Here is a 20,298-nt window from a genome sequence, read left to right on the forward strand (position 1 = left end):
CAGAAGAGTGGAGGCTGTTATAACAGCAATGTTCCAACATCTAGTGGAAAGCCTTCCCAGAAGAGTGGAGGCTGTTATAGCAGCAAAGGGGGGGACCAACTCCATATTAATGCCAATGATTTTGGAATGAGATGTTCGACGAGCAGGTGTCCACACACTTTTAGTCATGTAGTATATATGTGACCACCAGACACATATCTGTATTCCCAGTCATGTGAAATCCATAGATCAGGGTCTAATTTATTTATTTCAATTGACTGATTTCCTGATATGAACTGTAACTCAGTCAAATCTTTGACATTGCTGTGTTTATATATTTTTTGGTTCAGTTACCTCGGAGGTCCTTCTTTAGTCTGGTCAGGTCCTTCTGAAAGTCCTCAAACTTCATCTGTGAAGCCTGGAACAGGTCCTGGGGCTCAGGGAGAGGGTAGAGACACGTCTCCCTGCCGGCGTCCTGAGAACACATGACATGACATGACCTTAGAGCATTAGACACAGCAGCGGGGTTAGGGTAGTAGAGTTAGATCATGTAGAGTGGGTTAGGGTGGTAGAGTTAGATCATGTAGAGTGGGTTAGGGTGGTAGAGTTAGATCATGTAGAGTGGGTTAGGGTAGTAGAGTTAGATCATGTAGAGTGGGTTAGGGTAGTAGAGTTAGATCATGTAGAGTGGGTTAGGGTAGTAGAGGTAGATCATGTAGAGTGGGTTAGGGTAGTAGAGTTAGATCATGTAGAGTGGGTTAGGGTAGTAGAGTTAGATCATGTAGAGTGGGTTAGGGTAGTAGAGTTAGATCATGTAGAGTGGGTTAGGGTAGTAGAGTTAGATCATGTAGAGTGGGTTAGGGTGGTAGAGTTAGATCATGTAGAGTGGGTTAGGGTAGTAGAGTTAGATCATGTAGAGTGGGTTAGGGTAGTAGAGTTAGATCATGTAGAGTGGGTTAGTAGAGGTAGATCATGTAGAGTGGGTTAGGGTAGTAGAGGTAGATCATGTAGAGTGGGTTAGGGTAGTAGAGGTAGATCGTGTAGAGTGGGTTAGGGTAGTAGAGGTAGATCGTGTAGAGTGGGTTAGGGTAGTAGAGGTAGATCGTGTAGAGTGGGTTAGGATAGTAGAGTTAGATCATGTAGAGTGGGTTAGGGTGGCAGAGTTAGATCATGTAGAGTGGGTTAGGGTAGTAGAGTTAGATCATGTAGAGTGGGTTAGGATAGAGTTAGATCATGTAGAGTGGGTTAGGGTGGCAGAGTTAGATCATGTAGAGTGGGGTAGTAGAGTTAGATCATGTAGAGTGGGGTAGTAGAGTTAGATCATGTAGAGTGGGGTAGTAGAGTTAGATCATGTAGAGTGGGGTAGTAGAGTTAGATCATGTAGAGTGGGGTAGTAGAGTTAGATCATGTAGAGTGGGTTAGGGTAGTAGAGTTAGATCATGTAGAGTGGGTTAGGGTAGTAGAGGTAGATCATGTAGAGTGGGTTAGGGTAGTAGAGGTAGATCATGTAGAGTGGGTTAGGGTAGTAGAGGTAGATCATGTAGAGTGGGTTAGGGTAGTAGAGGTAGATCATGTAGAGTGGGTTAGGGTGGTAGAGTTAGATCATGTAGAGTGGGTTAGGGTAGTAGAGTTAGATCATGTAGAGTGGGTTAGGGTAGTAGAGTTAGATCATGTAGAGTGGGTTAGGGTAGTAGAGGTAGATCATGTAGAGTGGGTTAGGGTGGTAGAGTTAGATCATGTAGAGTGGGTTAGGGTAGTAGAGTTAGATCATGTAGAGTGGGTAAGGGTAGTAGAGTTAGATCATGTAGAGTGGGTTAGGGTGGTAGAGTTAGATCATGTAGAGTGGGTTAGGGTAGTAGAGGTAGATCATGTAGAGTGGGTTAGGGTAGTAGAGGTAGATCATGTAGAGTGGGTTAGTAACAGAGTTAGATCATGTAGAGTGGGTTAGGGTAGTAGAGGTAGATCATGTAGAGTGGGTTAGGGTAGTAGAGTTAGATCATGTAGAGTGGGTTAGGGTAGTAGAGTTAGATCATGTAGAGTGGGTTATGGTAGTAGAGTTAGATCATGTAGAGTGGGTTAGGGTAGTAGAGTTAGATCATGTAGAGTGGGTTAGTAACAGAGTTAGATCATGTAGAGTGGGTTACTAGTAGAGTTAGATCATGTAGAGTGGGTTAGTAACAGAGGTAGATCATGTAGAGTGGGTTAGGGTAGTAGAGTTAGATCATGTAGAGTGGGTTAGGGTAGTAGAGTTAGATCATGTAGAGTGGGTTAGTAACAGAGTTAGATCATGTAGAGTGGGTTAGGGTAGTAGAGTTAGATCATGTAGAGTGGGTTAGGGTAGTAGAGTTAGATCATGTAGAGTGGGTTAGTAACAGAGTTACATCATGTAGAGTGGGTTAGGGTAGTAGAGTTAGATCATGTAGAGTGGGTTAGGGTAGTAGAGTTAGATCATGTAGAGTGGGTTAGGGTAGTAGAGTTAGATCATGTAGAGTGGGTTAGGGTAGTAGAGTTAGATCATGTAGAGTGGGTTAGGGTAGTAGAGTTAGATCATGTAGAGTTAGATCATGTAGAGTGGGTTAGGGTAGTAGAGTTAGATCATGTAGAGTGGGTTAGGGTAGTAGAGTTAGATCATGTAGAGTGGGTTAGGGTGGTAGAGTTAGATCATGTAGAGTGGGTTAGGGTAGTAGAGGTAGATCATGTAGAGTGGGTTAGGGTAGTAGAGTTAGATCATGTAGAGTGGGTTAGGGTAGTAGAGGTAGATCATGTAGAGTGGGTTAGGGTAGTAGAGTTAGATCATGTAGAGTGGGTTAGGGTAGTAGAGTTAGATCATGTAGAGTGGGTTAGGGTAGTAGAGTTAGATCATGTAGAGTGGGTTAGGGTAGTAGAGTTAGATCATGTAGAGTGGGTTAGGGTAGTAGAGTTAGATCATGTAGAGTGGGTTAGGGTAGTAGAGTTAGATCATGTAGAGTGGGTTAGGGTAGTAGAGTTAGATCATGTAGAGTGGGTTAGTAACAGAGTTAGATCATGTAGAGTGGGTTAGGGTAGTAGAGATAGATCATGTAGAGTGGGTTAGGGTAGTAGAGTTAGATCATGTAGAGTGGGTTAGGGTAGTAGAGTTAGATCATGTAGAGTGGGTTAGGGTAGTAGAGTTAGATCATGTAGAGTGGGTTAGGGTAGTAGAGTTCGATCATGTAGAGTGGGTTAGTAGAGGTAGATCATGTAGAGTGGGTTAGGGTAGTAGAGGTAGATCATGTAGAGTGGGTTAGGGTAGTAGAGGTAGATCATGTAGAGTGGGTTAGTAACAGAGTTAGATCATGTAGAGTGGGTTAGGGTAGTAGAGTTAGATCATGTAGAGTGGGTTAGGGTAGTAGAGTTAGATCATGTAGAGTGGGTTACGGTAGTAGAGTTAGATCATGTAGAGTGGGTTACGGTAGTAGAGTTAGATCATGTAGAGTGGGTTAGGGTAGTAGAGTTAGATCATGTAGAGTGGGTTAGTAACAGAGTTAGATCATGTAGAGTGGGTTAGGGTAGTAGAGTTAGATCATGTAGAGTGGGTTAGTAACAGAGTTAGATCATGTAGAGTGGGTTAGTAACAGAGTTAGATCATGTAGAGTGGGTTAGGGTAGTAGAGTTAGATCATGTAGAGTGGGTTAGTAGAGGTAGATCATGTAGAGTGGGTTAGGGTAGTAGAGTTAGATCATGTAGAGTGGGTTAGGGTAATAGAGTTAGATCATGTAGAGTGGGTTAGGGTAGTAGAGTTAGATCATGTAGAGTGGGTTAGGGTAGTAGAGTTAGATCATGTAGAGTGGGTTAGGGTAGTAGAGTTAGATCATGTAGAGTGGGTTAGGGTAGTAGAGGTAGATCATGTAGAGTGGGTTAGGGTAGTAGAGTTAGATCATGTAGAGTGGGTTAGGGTAGTAGAGTTAGATCATGTAGAGTGGGTTAGTAACAGAGTTAGATCATGTAGAGTGGGTTAGGGTAGTAGAGTTAGATCATGTAGAGTGGGTTAGGGTAGTAGAGTTAGATCATGTAGAGTGGGTTAGGGTAGTAGAGTTAGATCATGTAGAGTGGGTTAGGGTAGTAGAGTTAGATCATGTAGAGTGGGTTACGGTAGTAGAGGTAGATCATGTAGAGTGGGTTAGTAACAGAGTTAGATCATGTAGAGTGGGTTAGGGTAGTAGAGTTAGATCATGTAGAGTGGGTTAGGGTAGTAGAGTTAGATCATGTAGAGTGGGTTAGGGTAGTAGAGTTAGATCATGTAGAGTGGGTTAGGGTAGTAGAGTTAGATCATGTAGAGTGGGTTAGTAGAGGTAGATCATGTAGAGTGGGTTAGGGTAGTAGAGGTAGATCATGTAGAGTGGGTTAGGGTAGTAGAGGTAGATCATGTAGAGTGGGTTAGTAACAGAGTTAGATCATGTAGAGTGGGTTAGGGTAGTAGAGTTAGATCATGTAGAGTGGGTTAGGGTAGTAGAGTTAGATCATGTAGAGTGGGTTAGGGTAGTAGAGTTAGATCATGTAGAGTGGGTTAGGGTAGTAGAGTTAGATCATGTAGAGTGGGTTACGGTAGTAGAGTTAGATCATGTAGAGTGGGTTACGGTAGTAGAGTTAGATCATGTAGAGTGGGTTAGTAACAGAGTTAGATCATGTAGAGTGGGTTAGTAACAGAGTTAGATCATGTAGAGTGGGTTAGGGTAGTAGAGTTAGATCATGTAGAGTGGGTTAGGGTAGTAGAGGTAGATCATGTAGAGTGGGTTAGGGTAGTAGAGTTAGATCATGTAGAGTGGGTTAGGGTAGTAGAGTTAGATCATGTAGAGTGGGTTAGGGTAGTAGAGTTAGATCATGTAGAGTGGGTTAGTAGAGGTAGATCATGTAGAGTGGGTTAGGGTAGTAGAGGTAGATCATGTAGAGTGGGTTAGGGTAGTAGAGGTAGATCATGTAGAGTGGGTTAGTAACAGAGTTAGATCATGTAGAGTGGGTTAGGGTAGTAGAGTTAGATCATGTAGAGTGGGTTAGGGTAGTAGAGTTAGATCATGTAGAGTGGGTTAGGGTAGTAGAGTTAGATCATGTAGAGTGGGTTAGGGTAGTAGAGTTAGATCATGTAGAGTGGGTTAGGGTAGTAGAGTTAGATCATGTAGAGTGGGTTACGGTAGTAGAGTTAGATCATGTAGAGTGGGTTACGGTAGTAGAGTTAGATCATGTAGAGTGGGTTAGTAACAGAGTTAGATCATGTAGAGTGGGTTAGTAACAGAGTTAGATCATGTAGAGTGGGTTAGGGTAGTAGAGTTAGATCATGTAGAGTGGGTTAGTAGAGGTAGATCATGTAGAGTGGGTTATGGTAGTAGAGTTAGATCATGTAGAGTGGGTTAGGGTAATAGAGTTAGATCATGTAGAGTGGGTTAAGGTAATTTACTATTTTCAACAGTGTAAAATAATACTGAAGACATCAAAACTATGAAACACATATGGAATCATGTAGTAATCAAAAAAGTGTTAAACAAATCCAAATACATTTTAGATTCTTCAAAGTAGCCAGCCTTTGCCTTGATGACAGCTTTGCACACTCTTGGCATTCTCTCAACCAGCTTCATGAGGAATGCTTTTCCAACAGACTTGAAGGAGTTCCAACATGTGCAGAGCACTTGTTGGCTGATTTTTCTTCACTCTGTGGTCCAACTCATCTCAATTGGGTTGAGGTCAGGTGATTGTGGAAACCAAGTCATCTGATGACGCACTCCATCACTCTCCTTCTTGGTTAAATATCCCTTACACAGCCTGGAGGTGTGTTTCGTCATTGTCCTGTTGAAAAACAAATGATAGTCCCACTAAGCCCAAACCAGATGGGATGGCGTATGGCTGCACAATGCTGTGGTAGCCATGCTGGTTAAGTATGCCTTGAAATCTAAATCAATCAGTGTCACCAGCAAAGCACCCCCACACCTCCTCCTCCATGCTTCACGGTGGGAACCACACATGCAGAGATCATCCGTTCACTTACTCTGCGTCTCACAAAGACGGTGGTTGGAACCAAAAATCTCCAATTTGGACTCATCAGACCAAAGGAGTGATTTCCACCAGTCTAATGTCCATTGCTCATGTTTCTTGGCCCAAGCAAGTCTCTTCTTCTTATTGGTGTCCTTTAGTAGTGATTTATTTGCAGCAATTTGACCATGAAGGCCTGATTCATGCAGTCTCCTCTGAACAGTTGAAGTTGAGATGTGTCTATTACTTGAACTCTGTGAAGCATTTATTTGGGCTGCATTCTGAGGTGCAGGTAACTAATGAATTTATCCTCTGCAGCAGAGGTAACTCTGGGTCTTCCTTTCCAATCTGAGGTGCAGGTAACTCTAATGAATTTATCCTCTGCAGCAGAGGTAACTCTGGGTCTTCCTTTCCAATCTGAGGTGCAGGTAACTCTAATGAATTTATCCTCTGCAGCAGAGGTAACTCTGGGTCTTCCTTTCCAATCTGAGGTGCAGGTAACTCTAATGAATTTATCCTCTGCAGCAGAGGTAACTCTGGGTCTTCCTTTCCAATCTGAGGTGCAGGTAACTCTAATGAATTTATCCTCTGCAGCAGAGGTAACTCTGGGTCTTCCTTTCCAATCTGGGGTGCAGGTAACTCTAATGAATTTATCCTCTGCAGCAGAGGTAACTCTGGGTCTTCCTTTCCTGTGGCGGTCCTCATGAGAGCCAGTTTCACCAAAGCGCTTGATGGTTTTTGTGAATGCACTTTAAGAAACTTTCTTAATTTTCCGTATTGACTGACCTTCATTTCTTAAAGTAATGGACTGTTGCGTCTCTTCACTTATTTGAGCTGTTCTTGCCACAATATGGACTTGGTCTTTTGCCAAATTGGGATATCTTCTGTATACAAATCTAATTAATTTATATCAAATCAAATTTATTTATAAAGCCCTTCTTACATCAGCTGCTGTCTCAAAGTGCTGTACAGAAACCCAGCCTAAAACCCCAAACAGCAAGCAATGCAGGTGTAGAAGCTATACCTCCCCTACCTTGTCACAACACAACTGATTGGCTCAAACGCATTAAAGAAAGACATTCCACAAATTAACTTAAGGCACACCTGTTAATTGAAATGCCTTCCAGGTGACTACCTCATGAAGCTGGTTGAGAGAATGCCAAGAATGAGCAAAGCTGTTATCAAGGCAAAGGGTGGCTACATTGAATTTTATTTGATTCGATTTTTAATTATAGATACAGTTCATATGGGTTTTATATCTAATTTATGTATAAACAGCCTCTACAATATAGCCTCCTCAGTGTCACCAGCGAAGCACCATCACACCTCCTCCTCCATGCTTCACGGTGGGAACCACACATGCAGAGATCATCCGTTCACCTACTCTGTGTCTCACAAAGACACTGCAGTTGGAACCAAAAATTACAAATTTGAACTCATCAGATCTAAGGGACAGATTTCCACCGGTCTAATGTTTCTTGGTCTCTTCTTCTTATTGGTGTCCTTTTAGAAGTGGTTTCTTTGCAGCAATTCGACCACGAAGGCCTGATTCACACAGTCTCCTCTGAACAGTTGATGTTGAGATGTGTCTGTTACTTGAACTCTGTGAAGCATTTATTTGGGCTGCATTCTGAGGTGCAGGTAACTAATGAATTTATCCTCTGCAGCAGAGGTAACTCTGGGTCTTCCTTTCCAATCTGAGGTGCAGGTAACTCTAATGAATTTATCCTCTGCAGCAGAGGTAACTCTGGGTCTTCCTTTCCAATCTGAGGTGCAGGTAACTCTAATGAATTTATCCTCTGCAGCAGAGGTAACTCTGGGTCTTCCTTTCCAATCTGAGGTGCAGGTAACTCTAATGAATTTATCCTCTGCAGCAGAGGTAACTCTGGGTCTTCCTTTCCAATCTGGGGTGCAGGTAACTCTAATGAATTTATCCTCTGCAGCAGAGGTAACTCTGGGTCTTCCTTTCCTGTGGCGGTCCTCATGAGAGCCAGTTTCACCAAAGCGCTTGATGGTTTTTGTGAATGCACTTTAAGAAACTTTCTTAATTTTCCGTATTGACTGACCTTCATTTCTTAAAGTAATGGACTGTTGCGTCTCTTCACTTATTTGAGCTATTCTTGCCACAATATGGACTTGGTCTTTTGCCAAATTGGGATATCTTCTGTATACAAATCTAATTAATTTATATCAAATCAAATTTATTTATAAAGCCCTTCTTACATCAGCTGCTGTCTCAAAGTGCTGTACAGAAACCCAGCCTAAAACCCCAAACAGCAAGCAATGCAGGTGTAGAAGCTATACCTCCCCTACCTTGTCACAACACAACTGATTGGCTCAAACGCATTAAAGAAAGACATTCCACAAATTAACTTAAGGCACACCTGTTAATTGAAATGCCTTCCAGGTGACTACCTCATGAAGCTGGTTGAGAGAATGCCAAGAATGAGCAAAGCTGTTATCAAGGCAAAGGGTGGCTACATTGAAGGATCTCAAATATAAAATATATTTTCATTTGTTTAACACTTCTTTTGGTTACTACATGATTCCATATATGTGATATTTCATAGTTGTGATGTCTTCACTATTATTTTACAATGTAGAAAATAGTAAAAATAAAGAAAAAACCCTTGAATAAGTAGGTGTCTCCAAACTTTTGACTGGTACTGTGTGTGTATAACTATATATATATTTAATTTGTTTGTTTGTTGACTAAATCAAAATCCAATAATTTGTCTAGCTAAACGCCTTACTGGGCTTAAATACAATTTAAAAGTGAAGTCGTGGTCTGCCCCGTGCCAAGACAGAAGAGAGTATAATTAGCCATCTGCTTCTCCTAATGTAACAGTATAACTTTAAACCGTCCCCTCGCCCCGATACGGGCGCGAACCAGGGACCCTCTGCACACATCAACAACTGACACCCACGAAGCGTCGTTACCCATCGCTCCACAAAAGCCACGGCCCTTGCAGAGCAAGGGGCAACACTACTAATAGGTTTCAGAGTAAGTGACGTAACTGATTGAAACGCTACTAGCGCGTACCCGCTAACTAGCTAGCCATTTCACATCCGTTACACTAAGACAGAAGAGAGTGATTAGAACAGGATGAACATGATTCCAACGTACCTCGTCAAAGTGTCTCAGATAGTAAGACACCATGTAGGACAACAGACTCCGTGTGTTATCCTGCCAAAAGGAGGAAGACAATAATACATTAGCTTCAGTTCAGGGAATTCATGTTTGGTTTACGACACTTTCTCACAAAGTGTTCTACAAAGCTTCTACAAAATTAAAATATATATTTCAATCCACATCTGTATCATAAAATATGGTAGGAACAGTAAGTATAGCCTTCCAGCACAATATAAACCCTGACAAAATGGACTGCCATGTCTCACAGTGTCACTAGAGGTTTAACTAAGATGGGTCCCAAATAGACAGTAATGTCTCACACTGTCACTAGAGGTTTAACTAAGCTGGGTCCCAAATAGACAGTAATGTCTCACACTGTCACTAGAGGTTTAACTAAGATGGGTCCCAAATAGACAGTAATGTCTCACACTGTCACTAGAGGTTAAACTAAGATGGGTCCCAAATAGACAGTAATGTCTAACAGTGTAACTAGAGGTATAACTAAGATGGGTCCCAAAAGGCTCCCTACTGCCTATACATCGGTCTACTGTTGACCAGATGGACTCTACATAGGGTGCAGGTCCTAGTGCCCTAGTAGTGCCTCTTCCAGCCATAGGGAATAGGGTGCAGGTCCTAGTGCCCTAGTAGTGCCTCTTCCAACCATAGGGAATAGGGTGCAGGTCCTAGTGCCCTAGTAGTGCCTCTTCCAACCATAGGGAATAGGGTGCAGGTCCTAGTGCCCTAGCAGTGCCTCATCCAACCATAGGGAATAGGGTGCAGGTCCTAGTGCCCTAGTAGTGCCTCTTCCAGCCATAGGGAATAGGGTGCAGGTCCTAGTGCCCTAGTAGTGCCTCATCCAACCATAGGGAATAGGGTGCAGGTCCTAGTGCCCTAGTAGTGCCTCTTCCAGCCATAGGGAATAGGGTGCAGGTCCTAGTGCCCTAGCAGTGCCTCATCCAACCATAGGGAATAGGGTGCAGGTCCTAGTGCCCTAGCAGTGCCTCATCCAACCATAGGGAATAGGGTGCAGGTCCTACTGTCCTAGTAGTGCCTCTTCCAACCATAGGGAATAGGGTGCAGGTCCTAGTGCCCTAGCAGTGCCTCATCCAACCATAGGGAATAGGGTGCAGGTCCTAGTGCCCTAGTAGTGCCTCTTCCAGCCATAGGGAATAGGGTGCAGGTCCTAGTGCCCTAGCAGTGCCTCATCCAACCATAGGGAATAGGGTGCAGGTCCTAGTGCCCTAGCAGTGCCTCATCCAACCATAGGGAATAGGGTGCAGGTCCTAGTGCCTTAGCAGTGCCTCATCCAACCATAGGGAATAGGGTGCAGGTCCTAGTGCCCTAGCAGTGCCTCATCCAACCATAGGGAATAGGGTGCAGGTCCTAGTGCCCTAGTAATGCCTCTTCCAGCCATAGGGAATAGGGTGCAGGTCCTAGAGCCCTAGTAGTGACACTCACGCTGCTCTTCACATCCTTCAGCTTGGGCAGGATATCCAGGTTAAAGCCGTCAGCCTGTCCTCTGGTTCGGTTGCCACCATTCATGAAGTTACCAAAGGCCAGGACCAGACCCAGCACCTGCATCACACACTGGCCACTCTGCAAGGTCTGGAGGAGGAGATGGGCAGGCACAGGGAGACAAAGGGACAGACAGGAGAGATTGAGACAGGGACAGAGAGAGAGGGGGGAGACAGACGAGATCGAGACAGGGACAGAGAGAGAGGGGGGAGACAGACAGGAGAGATTGAGACAGAGAGGAGAGAGAGAGAGGGACAGTCAGTGTGTATGAGGCTGAGGAGATTAATAGGATCAATCATTCACATTCACCATGTCTTCAACATGAAAACTGTTTTCTGAACACACTTCAACCAGAAGGGCTGTTAATATCCATCTATGCTGATGCTCCTGTTTAAAACCACTTCCACAGAGTAAGGAATGAGACGGTCTTGTTTAAAACCACTTCCACAGAGGAAGGTGAGAGACGGTCCAGTTTAAAACCACTTCCACAGAAGAAGGATTGAGACGGTCCTGTTTAAAACCACTTCCACAGAGGAAGGAATGAGACGGTCCTGTTTAAAACCACTTCCACAGAGGAAGGATTGAGACGGTCCAGTTTAAAACCACTTCCACAGAGGAAGGATTGAGACGGTCCAGTTTAAAACCACTTCCACAGAGGAAGGTGAGACGGTCCTGTTTAAAACCACTTCCACAGAGGAAGGATTGAGACGGTCCTGTTTAAAACCACTTCCACAGAGGAAGGATTGAGACGGTCCAGTTTAAAACCACTTCCACAGAGGAAGGATTGAGACGGTCCAGTTTAAAACCACTTCCACAGAGGAAGGATTGAGACGGTCCTCAGTAATATGATAGTTAATATCCATCTATGCTGATGCTCCTGTTTAAAACCACTTCCACAGAGGAAGGCTGGAGACGGTATTTACTCAGTAATATGAAAGTGTCTGGTAAAACTGTCCAGAGGACAAAACCTTAGCAGACCTCCTCTGATTTCTACTGAGGTGAGACACACAAACAGGTGTATACGCACACACATACCAAATAGGTCACAATCAAATTTATTTATATAGCCCTTCTTACATCAGATGCTGTCTCAAAGTGCTGTACAGAAACCCAGCATAAAACCCCCAAAACAGCGAGCAATGCAGGTGTAGAAGCACGGTGGCTAGGAAAAACTCCCTAGAAAGGCCAGAACCTAGGAAGAAACCTAGAGAGGAACCAGGCTATGAGGGGTGGCCAGTCCTCTTCTGGCTGTGCCGGGTGGAGATTATAACAGAACATGGCCAAGATGTTCAAATGTTCATAAATGACCAGCAGGGTCAAATAATAGTAATCAAAGTGAACGGGTCAGGGTTCCATAGCCGCAGGCAGAACAGTTGAAACTGGAGCAGCAGCACGGCCAGGTGGACTGGGGACAACAAGGAGTCATCATGTCAGGTAGTCCTGAGGCATGGTCCTAGGGCAGGGTCAGATAATAATAATCACACACAGACTCACCGTACACACTCTCTGCAGGATGTCCAGTTTGCGCAGGATAGAGGAGATCCATTCAGAGAAGGTGGACTGAAACAGGATACAGAACACCCGGCCTGAGAAGTTGGGGATCTGATGTAACTGGAACAGGAACCTGGAATAGAGGAGACAAGAGATCGGAGGACGGGTTTGAGGATACCACTTCATGATGTAACTGGAACAGGAACCTGGAATAGAGAAGACGAGAGATCGGAGGACGGGATTGAGGATACCACTTCATGATGTAACAGGAACCTGGAATAGAGGAGACAAGAGATCGGAGGATGGGTTTGAGGATACCACTTCATGATGTAACTGGAACCTGGAATAGAGGAGACAAGAGATCGGAGGACGGGTTTGAGGATACCACTTCATGATATAACTGGAACAGGAACCTGGAATAGAGGAGAGATCGAAGGACGGGTTGGAGGCTACCCTTTCATGATGTAACTGGAACAGGAACCTGGAATAGAGGAGACAAGAGATCGAAGGACGGGTTTGAGGAAACCACTTCATGATGTAACTGGAACAGGAACCTGGAATAGAAGAGATGAGATAGAAGGACGGGTGTAAGTCACTTCCTACTTTACGAACATGACTGGTTGTTAAAATAATGGAGTGATTGTCCAGAACACCTACTGTTCAGGTTTGTCCAGAGGTTTGACGTTGTCCTTGTCTTTCGATGACTTGATGTGCTTATCGATCTTCTCCATCTCATCCTGTTGTGCTCTCTGAAAAGACAGACAACAGGACAACGTGATCCACTTAGACCCGACAGACCACATACATACGGATTAGTTTGACAACGCTCTCAATTTAGAGATTCAAACGTGAGCTCATTACATGTTCTCTAATTTACAAGAATTCAGAGCACTGACATTTTTATATTTTTTTATATCATCTTTATTTAACCAGGTAGGCCAGTTGAGAACAAGTTCTCATTTACAACTGCGACCTGGCCAAGATAAAGCAAAGCAGTGCGACACATACAACAACACAGAGTTACACATGGAGTAAAACAAACATACAGTCAATAATACAGTAGAAAAATAAGTCTATATACAATGTGAGCAAACGAGGTGAGATAAGGGAGGTGAAGGCAAAAAAAAGGCCATGGTGGCGAAGTAAATACAATATAGCAAGTAAAACACTGGAATGGTAGATTTGCAGTGGAAGAATGTGCAAAATAGAGATAGAGATAATGGGGTGCAAAGGAGCAAAATAAATAAATAAATACAGTAGGGAAAGAGGTAGTTGTTTGGGCTAAATTATAGATGGGCTATGTACAGGTGCAATAATCTATGAGCTGCTCTGACAGCTGGTGCTTAAAGCTAGTGAGGGAGATAAGTGTTTCCAGTTTCAGAGATTTAAGACATCAGACCACATATGACAACTGTGTTCAGCATGCATAGCAGTACTACTACAGTAGTAGTGAACTACTACTACTATTGAAATACTATTACTGTACTACATGGCTACTGCAGAAGTACTACAGGCAGTAGTACTGTAGTACAGTAGTAGTGGTGAACTACTACTTCTGAAATACTACTACTGTACTGTAGTACTTCAGCAGTATTCATGTAGTACAGTAATAGTATTTCAGTAGTATTTCACCACTACTACTAATGTACTACAGTAGTTTAATAGTAGTATGTTATTCTGGCACATGGAATCAGACCCTTGTTTACATGGAAAACTAAGAAAAGCATCTCTTGGTGCCTTGAGGAAAACCAAACCACAGACAAAAGCCACACAGTAAAACATTTCCTCCACTTACATGTGAGTCATTTAACATACTCTCTGATTCAGAGTCACGTACATTTAGTGAGTCATTTAGCAGACGCTCTGATTCAGAGTCACTTAGTTAGTGAGTCATTTAGCAGACTCTCTGATCCAGAGTCATTTAGTTAGTGAGTCATTTAGCAGACGCTCTGATCCAGAGTCATTTAGTTAGTGAGTCATTTAGCAGACGCTCTGATTCAGAGTCACTTACAGTTAGTGAGTCATTTAGCAGACTCTCTGATCCAGAGTCATTTAGTTAGTGAGTCATTTAGCAGACACTGATCCAGAGTCACTTACAGTTAGTGAGTCATTTAGCAGACGCTCTGATTCAGAGTCACTTAGTGAGTCATTTAGCAGACTGACTCAGTCACTTAGTGAGTCATTTAGCAGACTGATTCAGAGTCACTTACAGTTAGTGAGTCATTCAGCAGACTCTCTGATCCAGAGTCACTTATTGTTAGTGAGTCATTTAGCAGACGCTCTGATTCAGAGTCACTTACAGTTAGTGAGTCATTTAGCAGACGCTCTGATTCAGAGTCACTTAGTGAGTCATTTAGCAGACTGATTCAGAGTCACTTATCGTTAGTGAGTCATTTAGCAGACGCTCTGATTCAGAGTCACTTACAGTTAGAGTCATTTAGCAGACGCTCTGATTCAGAGTCACTTACAAAAGCAATTAGGGTAAAGTGCCTTGCTCAAGGGCAGACAGATTGTTCACCTGGTCGGCTTGGAGATTCCACCCAGCAACCTTTCGGTTACTGTCCCAACTGCTCTTAACCGCTGGGCTACCTGCCACCCACATACTGTGCTGCTGTGACAACAGATCATGTGATAACCTCTAAATTACTCAACATTTGGGGACGTGAAACAATGTCAAAAGGACCCATTTTTACCGGGGCTCCTGGGACTGCAGTGCCCTGCTGACTGACACTCAAGTTAACCAAATTAAACCATCTGAAATTGCACAGCGTGTGTTTAAAATGATCAGTAATATTTGCGCCGGGAACTTATTCTAAAAAGACCAACTCACTGTACATGCATCAGAACGTGGAGTATTCAAGCAGCAGGATGACATTTATTGTCCTGAGTCTTGCCTTGGAGGCAGCTCTGCAGAGTGGTCACTAGCTGGCAGTCATAAAATCAGATTTTAAACTTATACACACTGCTAACCCTAATGCCTAAGCCAAACATTCATGTTTTTTTACCATGTACTGTAGCCAATTTTGACTTTGCAGCTGCCCCATCGCTCAGTTCTGCCTCCAGGGCAAGATTCATGCCAATAAATGTCAACCTGCATACAAGCATCAGCCTATTCAACATCAACAAATCAACTCAAGGTTGATTATCATTGTCCATCGGTGCCAGATTACATTTATAGGGTAATGTTCATTGAATAACGACACAAAGCTGGTGAGTGAGTCTCTCCAAAACGTTCCTGGATATCCCGATATAAACAGTGAGTCTCTCCAAAACGTTCCTGGATATCCCGATATAAACAGTGAGTCTCTCCAAAACGTTCCTGGATATCCCGATATAAACAGCGAGTCTCTCCAAAACGTTCCTGGATATCCCGATATAAACAGCGAGTCTCTCCAAAACGTTCCTGGATATCCCGATATAAACAGTGAGTCTCTCCAAAACGTTCCTGGATATCCCGATATAAACAGTGAGTCTCTCCAAAACGTTCCTGGATATCCCGATATAAACAGCGAGTCTCTCCAAAACGTTCCTGGATATCCCGATATAAACAGCGAGTCTCTCCAAAACGTTCCTGGATATCCCGATATAAACAGTGGGTCTCTCCAAAACGTTCCTGGATATCCCGATATAAACAGTGAGTCTCTCCAAAACGTTCCTGGATATCCCAATATAAACAGCGAGTCTCTCCAAAACGTTCCTGGATATCCCGATATAAACAGCGAGTCTCTCCAAAACGTTCCTGGATATCCTGATATAAACAGCGAGTCTCTCCAAAACGTTCCTGGATATCCCGATATAAACAGTGGGTCTCTCCAAAACGTTCCTGGATATCCCGATATAAACAGCGAGTCTCTCCAAAACGTTCCTGGGATATCCCGATATAAACAGCGAGTCTCTCCAAAACGTTCCTGGGATATCCCGATATAAACAGCGAGTCTCTCCAAAACGTTCCTGGATATCCCGGTATAAACAGCGGGTCTCTCCAAAACGTTCCTGGATATCCCGATATAAACAGCGAGTCTCTCCAAAACGTTCCTGGATATCCCGATATAAACAGTGAGTCTCTCCAAAACGTTCCTGGATATCCCGATATAAACAGTGAGTCTCTCCAAAACGTTCCTGGATATCCCGATATAAACAGTGAGTCTCTCCAAAACGTTCCTGGATATCCCGATATAAACAGTGAGTCTCTCCAAAACGTTCCTGGATATCCCGATATAAACAGTGAGTCTCTCCAAAACGTTCCTGGATATCCCGATATAAACAGTGAGTCTCTCCAAAACGTTCCTGGATATCCCGATATAAACAGTGAGTCTCTCCAAAACGTTCCTGGATATCCCGATATAAACAGTGAGTCTCTCCAAAACGTTCCTGGATATCCCGATATAAACAGTGAGTCTCTCCAAAACGTTCCTGGATATCCCGATATAAACAGTGAGTCTCTCCAAAACGTTCCTGGATATCCCGATATAAACAGTGAGTCTCTCCAAAACGTTCCTGGATATCCCGATATAAACAGTGAGTCTCTCCAAAACGTTCCTGGATATCCCGATATAAACAGTGAGTCTCTCCAAAACGTTCCTGGATATCCCGATATAAACAGTGAGTCTCTCCAAAACGTTCCTGGATATCCCGATATAAACAGTGAGTCTCTCCAAAACGTTCCTGGGATATCCCGATATAAACAGTGAGTCTCTCCAAAACGTTCCTGGATATCCCGATAAACAGTGAGTCTCTCCAAAACGTTCCTGGGATATCCCGATATAAACAGTGAGTCTCTCCAAAACGTTCCTGGATATCCCGATATAAACAGTGAGTCTCTCCAAAACGTTCCTGGATATCCCGATATAAACAGTGAGTCTCTCCAAAACGTTCCTGGATATCCCGATATAAACAGTGAGTCTCTCCAAAACGTTCCTGGATATCCCGATATAAACAGTGAGTCTCTCCAAAACGTTCCTGGGATATCCTGATATAAACAGTGAGTCTCTCCAAAACGTTCCTGGATATCCCGATATAAACAGTGAGTCTCTCCAAAACGTTCCTGGGATATCCTGATATAAACAGTGAGTCTCTCCAAAACGTTCCTGGATATCCCGATAAACAGTGAGTCTCTCCAAAACGTTCCTGGATATCCTGATATAAACAGTGAGTCTCTCCAAAACGTTCCTGGATATCCCGATATAAACAGTGAGTCTCTCCAAAACGTTCCTGGATATCCCGATATAAACAGCGAGTCTCTCCAAAACGTTCCTGGATATCCCGATATAAACAGTGAGTCTCTCCAAAACGTTCCTGGATATCCCGATATAAACAGTGAGTCTCTCCAAAACGTTCCTGGGATATCCTGATATAAACAGTGAGTCTCTCCAAAACGTTCCTGGATATCCCGATATAAACAGTGAGTCTCTCCAAAACGTTCCTGGGATATCCTGATATAAACAGTGAGTCTCTCCAAAACGTTCCTGGATATCCTGATATAAACAGTGAGTCTCTCCAAAACGTTCCTGGATATCCCGATATAAACATGGCAGCAGTTCTGAACCATCCACACAGTTAACACCTTGGTAAACACTTCACTTCCACATCAGAATTACGACACAGCCAGATGTCCAGACAGACGCCATCTTTAACCATTTCTAATGCGTCCATTAAGATGGAGGATCAAAGAGGAAGGAACCACACCAATCAGCGAGAAGGAAATAAAAACGACATGGAGGCATGAAGGGCTCCCGAGTGGCGCAGTGGTCTAAGACCATGCAATCTCAGTGCAAGAGACGTCACTACAGACACCCTGGTTCGAATCCAGGCTGCATCACATCCGGCCGTGATTGGGAGTCCCATAGGGCGGCACACAATTGGCCCAGCGTCGTCCGGGTTTGGGCGGGGTAGGCCGTCATTGTAAATAAGGAATTTGTTCTTAACTGACTTGCCTAGTTAAATAAAGGTTAAAAATAAATGGAGTGAGTGAACACCATTATGGTTTCCTCTCAAACGGCACCATATTCCCCATATAGTGAACTACTTTTGACCAAAGCCCTATCGCACCATATTCCCCATATAGTGAACTACTTTTGACCAAAGCCCTATCGCACCATATTCCCCATATAGTGAACTACTTTTGACCAAAGCCCTATCGCACCATATTCCCCATATAGTGAACTACTTTTGACCAAAGCCCTATCGCACCATATTCCCCATATAGTGAACTACTTTTGACCAAAGCCCTATCGCACCATATTCCCCATATAGTGAACTACTTTTGACCAAAGCCCTATCGCACCATATTCCCCATATAGTGAACTACTTTTGACCAAAGCCCTATCGCACCATATTCCCCATATAGTGAACTACTTTTGACCAAAGCCCTATGGCACCATATTCCCTATATAGTGAACTACTTTAGACCAGAGCCCTATGGAACCCTACTCCCTATACAGTGCACTACTTTAGACCAGAGCCCTATGGCACCCTATTCCCTATATAGTGCACTACTTTAGACCAGAGCCCTATGGCACCATATTCCCTATATAGTGAACTACTTTAGACCAGAGCCCTATGGAACCCTACTCCCAATACAGTGCACTACTTTAGACCAGAGCCCTATGGCACCATATTCCCTATATAGTGAACTACTTTAGACCAGAGCCCTATAGAACCATATTCCCCATATAGTGAACTAATTTAGACCAGAGCCCTATGGCACCAAATTCCCTATATAGTGAACTACTTTTGACCAGAGCCCAGAGTCGTAGACATGAAAAGTAGTTCACTATAAAGGAAATAGGGTGCCATAGGGCTCTGGTCTAAAGTAGTGCACTATGTAGGGAATAGGGAGCCATAGGGCTCTGGTCTAAAGTAGTGCACTGTATAGGGAATAGGGTGCCATAGGGCTCTGGTCTAAAGTAGTGCACTATAATAGGGAATAGGGAGCCATAGGGCTCTGGTCTAAAGTAGTGCACTACATAGGGAATAGGGTGCCATAGGGCTCTGGTCTAAAGTAGTGCACTATATAGGGAGCCATAGGGCTCTGGTCTAAAGTAGTACACTATATAGGGAGCCATAGGGCTCTGGTCTAAAGTAGTGCACTACACAGGGAATAGGGTGCCATAGGGCTCTGGTCTAAAGTAGTGCACTATATAGGGAGCCATAGGGTTCTGGTCTAAAGTAGTACACTATATAGGGAGCCATAGGGCTCTGGTCTAAAGTAGTGCACTATATAGGGAGCCATAGGGCTCTGGTCTAAAGTAGTGCACTATATAGGGAATAGGGTGCCATAGGGCTCTGGTCTAAAGTAGTGCACTACATAGGGAATAGGGAGCCATAGGGCTCTGGTCTAAAGTAGTGCACTACACAGGGAATAGGGAGCCATTTGGGAAGCGGTCTACAGCTGGCTGTTAATGACGGGCCTTGAAGAGTCTGGCAGGACATACCCTTTCAGCCAGAACGGAAACACAGATCCATTAAGCTACATCACAGAACCAAAATAACAAATGAAAACATTCAAGGCCTTTATCCCTCTCTCCCCACACAGTTCTACAACCCCGCTCTGCTCCCCACACAGTTCTACAACCTAACTAGGCCCGAAGCAACCAGAACCCATTGCTCTAACAAGGCCCTGAAGCAACCAGAACTCATTGCTCTAACAAGGCCCTGAAGCAACCAGAACCCATTGCTCTAACAAGGCCCTGAAGCAACCAGAACCCATTGCTCTAACAAGGCCCTGAAGCAACCAGAACCCATTGCTCTAACAAGGCCCTGAAGCAACCAGAACCCATTGCTCTAACAAGGCCCTGAAGCAACCAGATCCCATTGCTCTAACAAGCCCTGAAGCAACCAGAACCCATTGCTCTAACAAGCCCTGAAGCAACCAGAACCCATTGCTCTAACAAGCCCTGAAGCAACCAGATCCCATTGCTCTAACAAGGCCCGAAGCAACCAGAACCCATTGCTCTAACAAGGCCCTGAAGCAACCAGAACCCATTGCTCTAACAAGTCCTGAAGCAACCAGAACCCATTGCTCTAACAAGCCCTGAAGCAACCAGATCCCATTGCTCTAACAAGGCCCGAAGCAACCAGAACCCATTGCTCTAACAAGCCCTGAAGCAACCAGAACCCATTGCTCTAACAAGGCCCTGAAGCAACCAGAACCCATTGCTCTAACAAGCCCTGAAGCAACCAGAACCCATTGCTCTAACAAG

General features: G+C 43.9%; 1 protein-coding gene across 3 annotated transcripts in view; it reads left to right on the forward strand.

The window, feature by feature from the left end:
- LOC129842185 (formin-2-like) overlaps positions 1–20,298 on the forward strand; it is a 448,967-nt gene that overhangs the window by 145,283 nt on the left and 283,386 nt on the right. The gene's annotated exons all lie outside the window — the stretch shown is intronic.

This window comes from Salvelinus fontinalis, unplaced genomic scaffold, assembly GCF_029448725.1.
Source record: "Salvelinus fontinalis isolate EN_2023a unplaced genomic scaffold, ASM2944872v1 scaffold_0022, whole genome shotgun sequence".
NCBI classification, from domain to species: Eukaryota; Metazoa; Chordata; class Actinopteri; order Salmoniformes; family Salmonidae; genus Salvelinus; species Salvelinus fontinalis.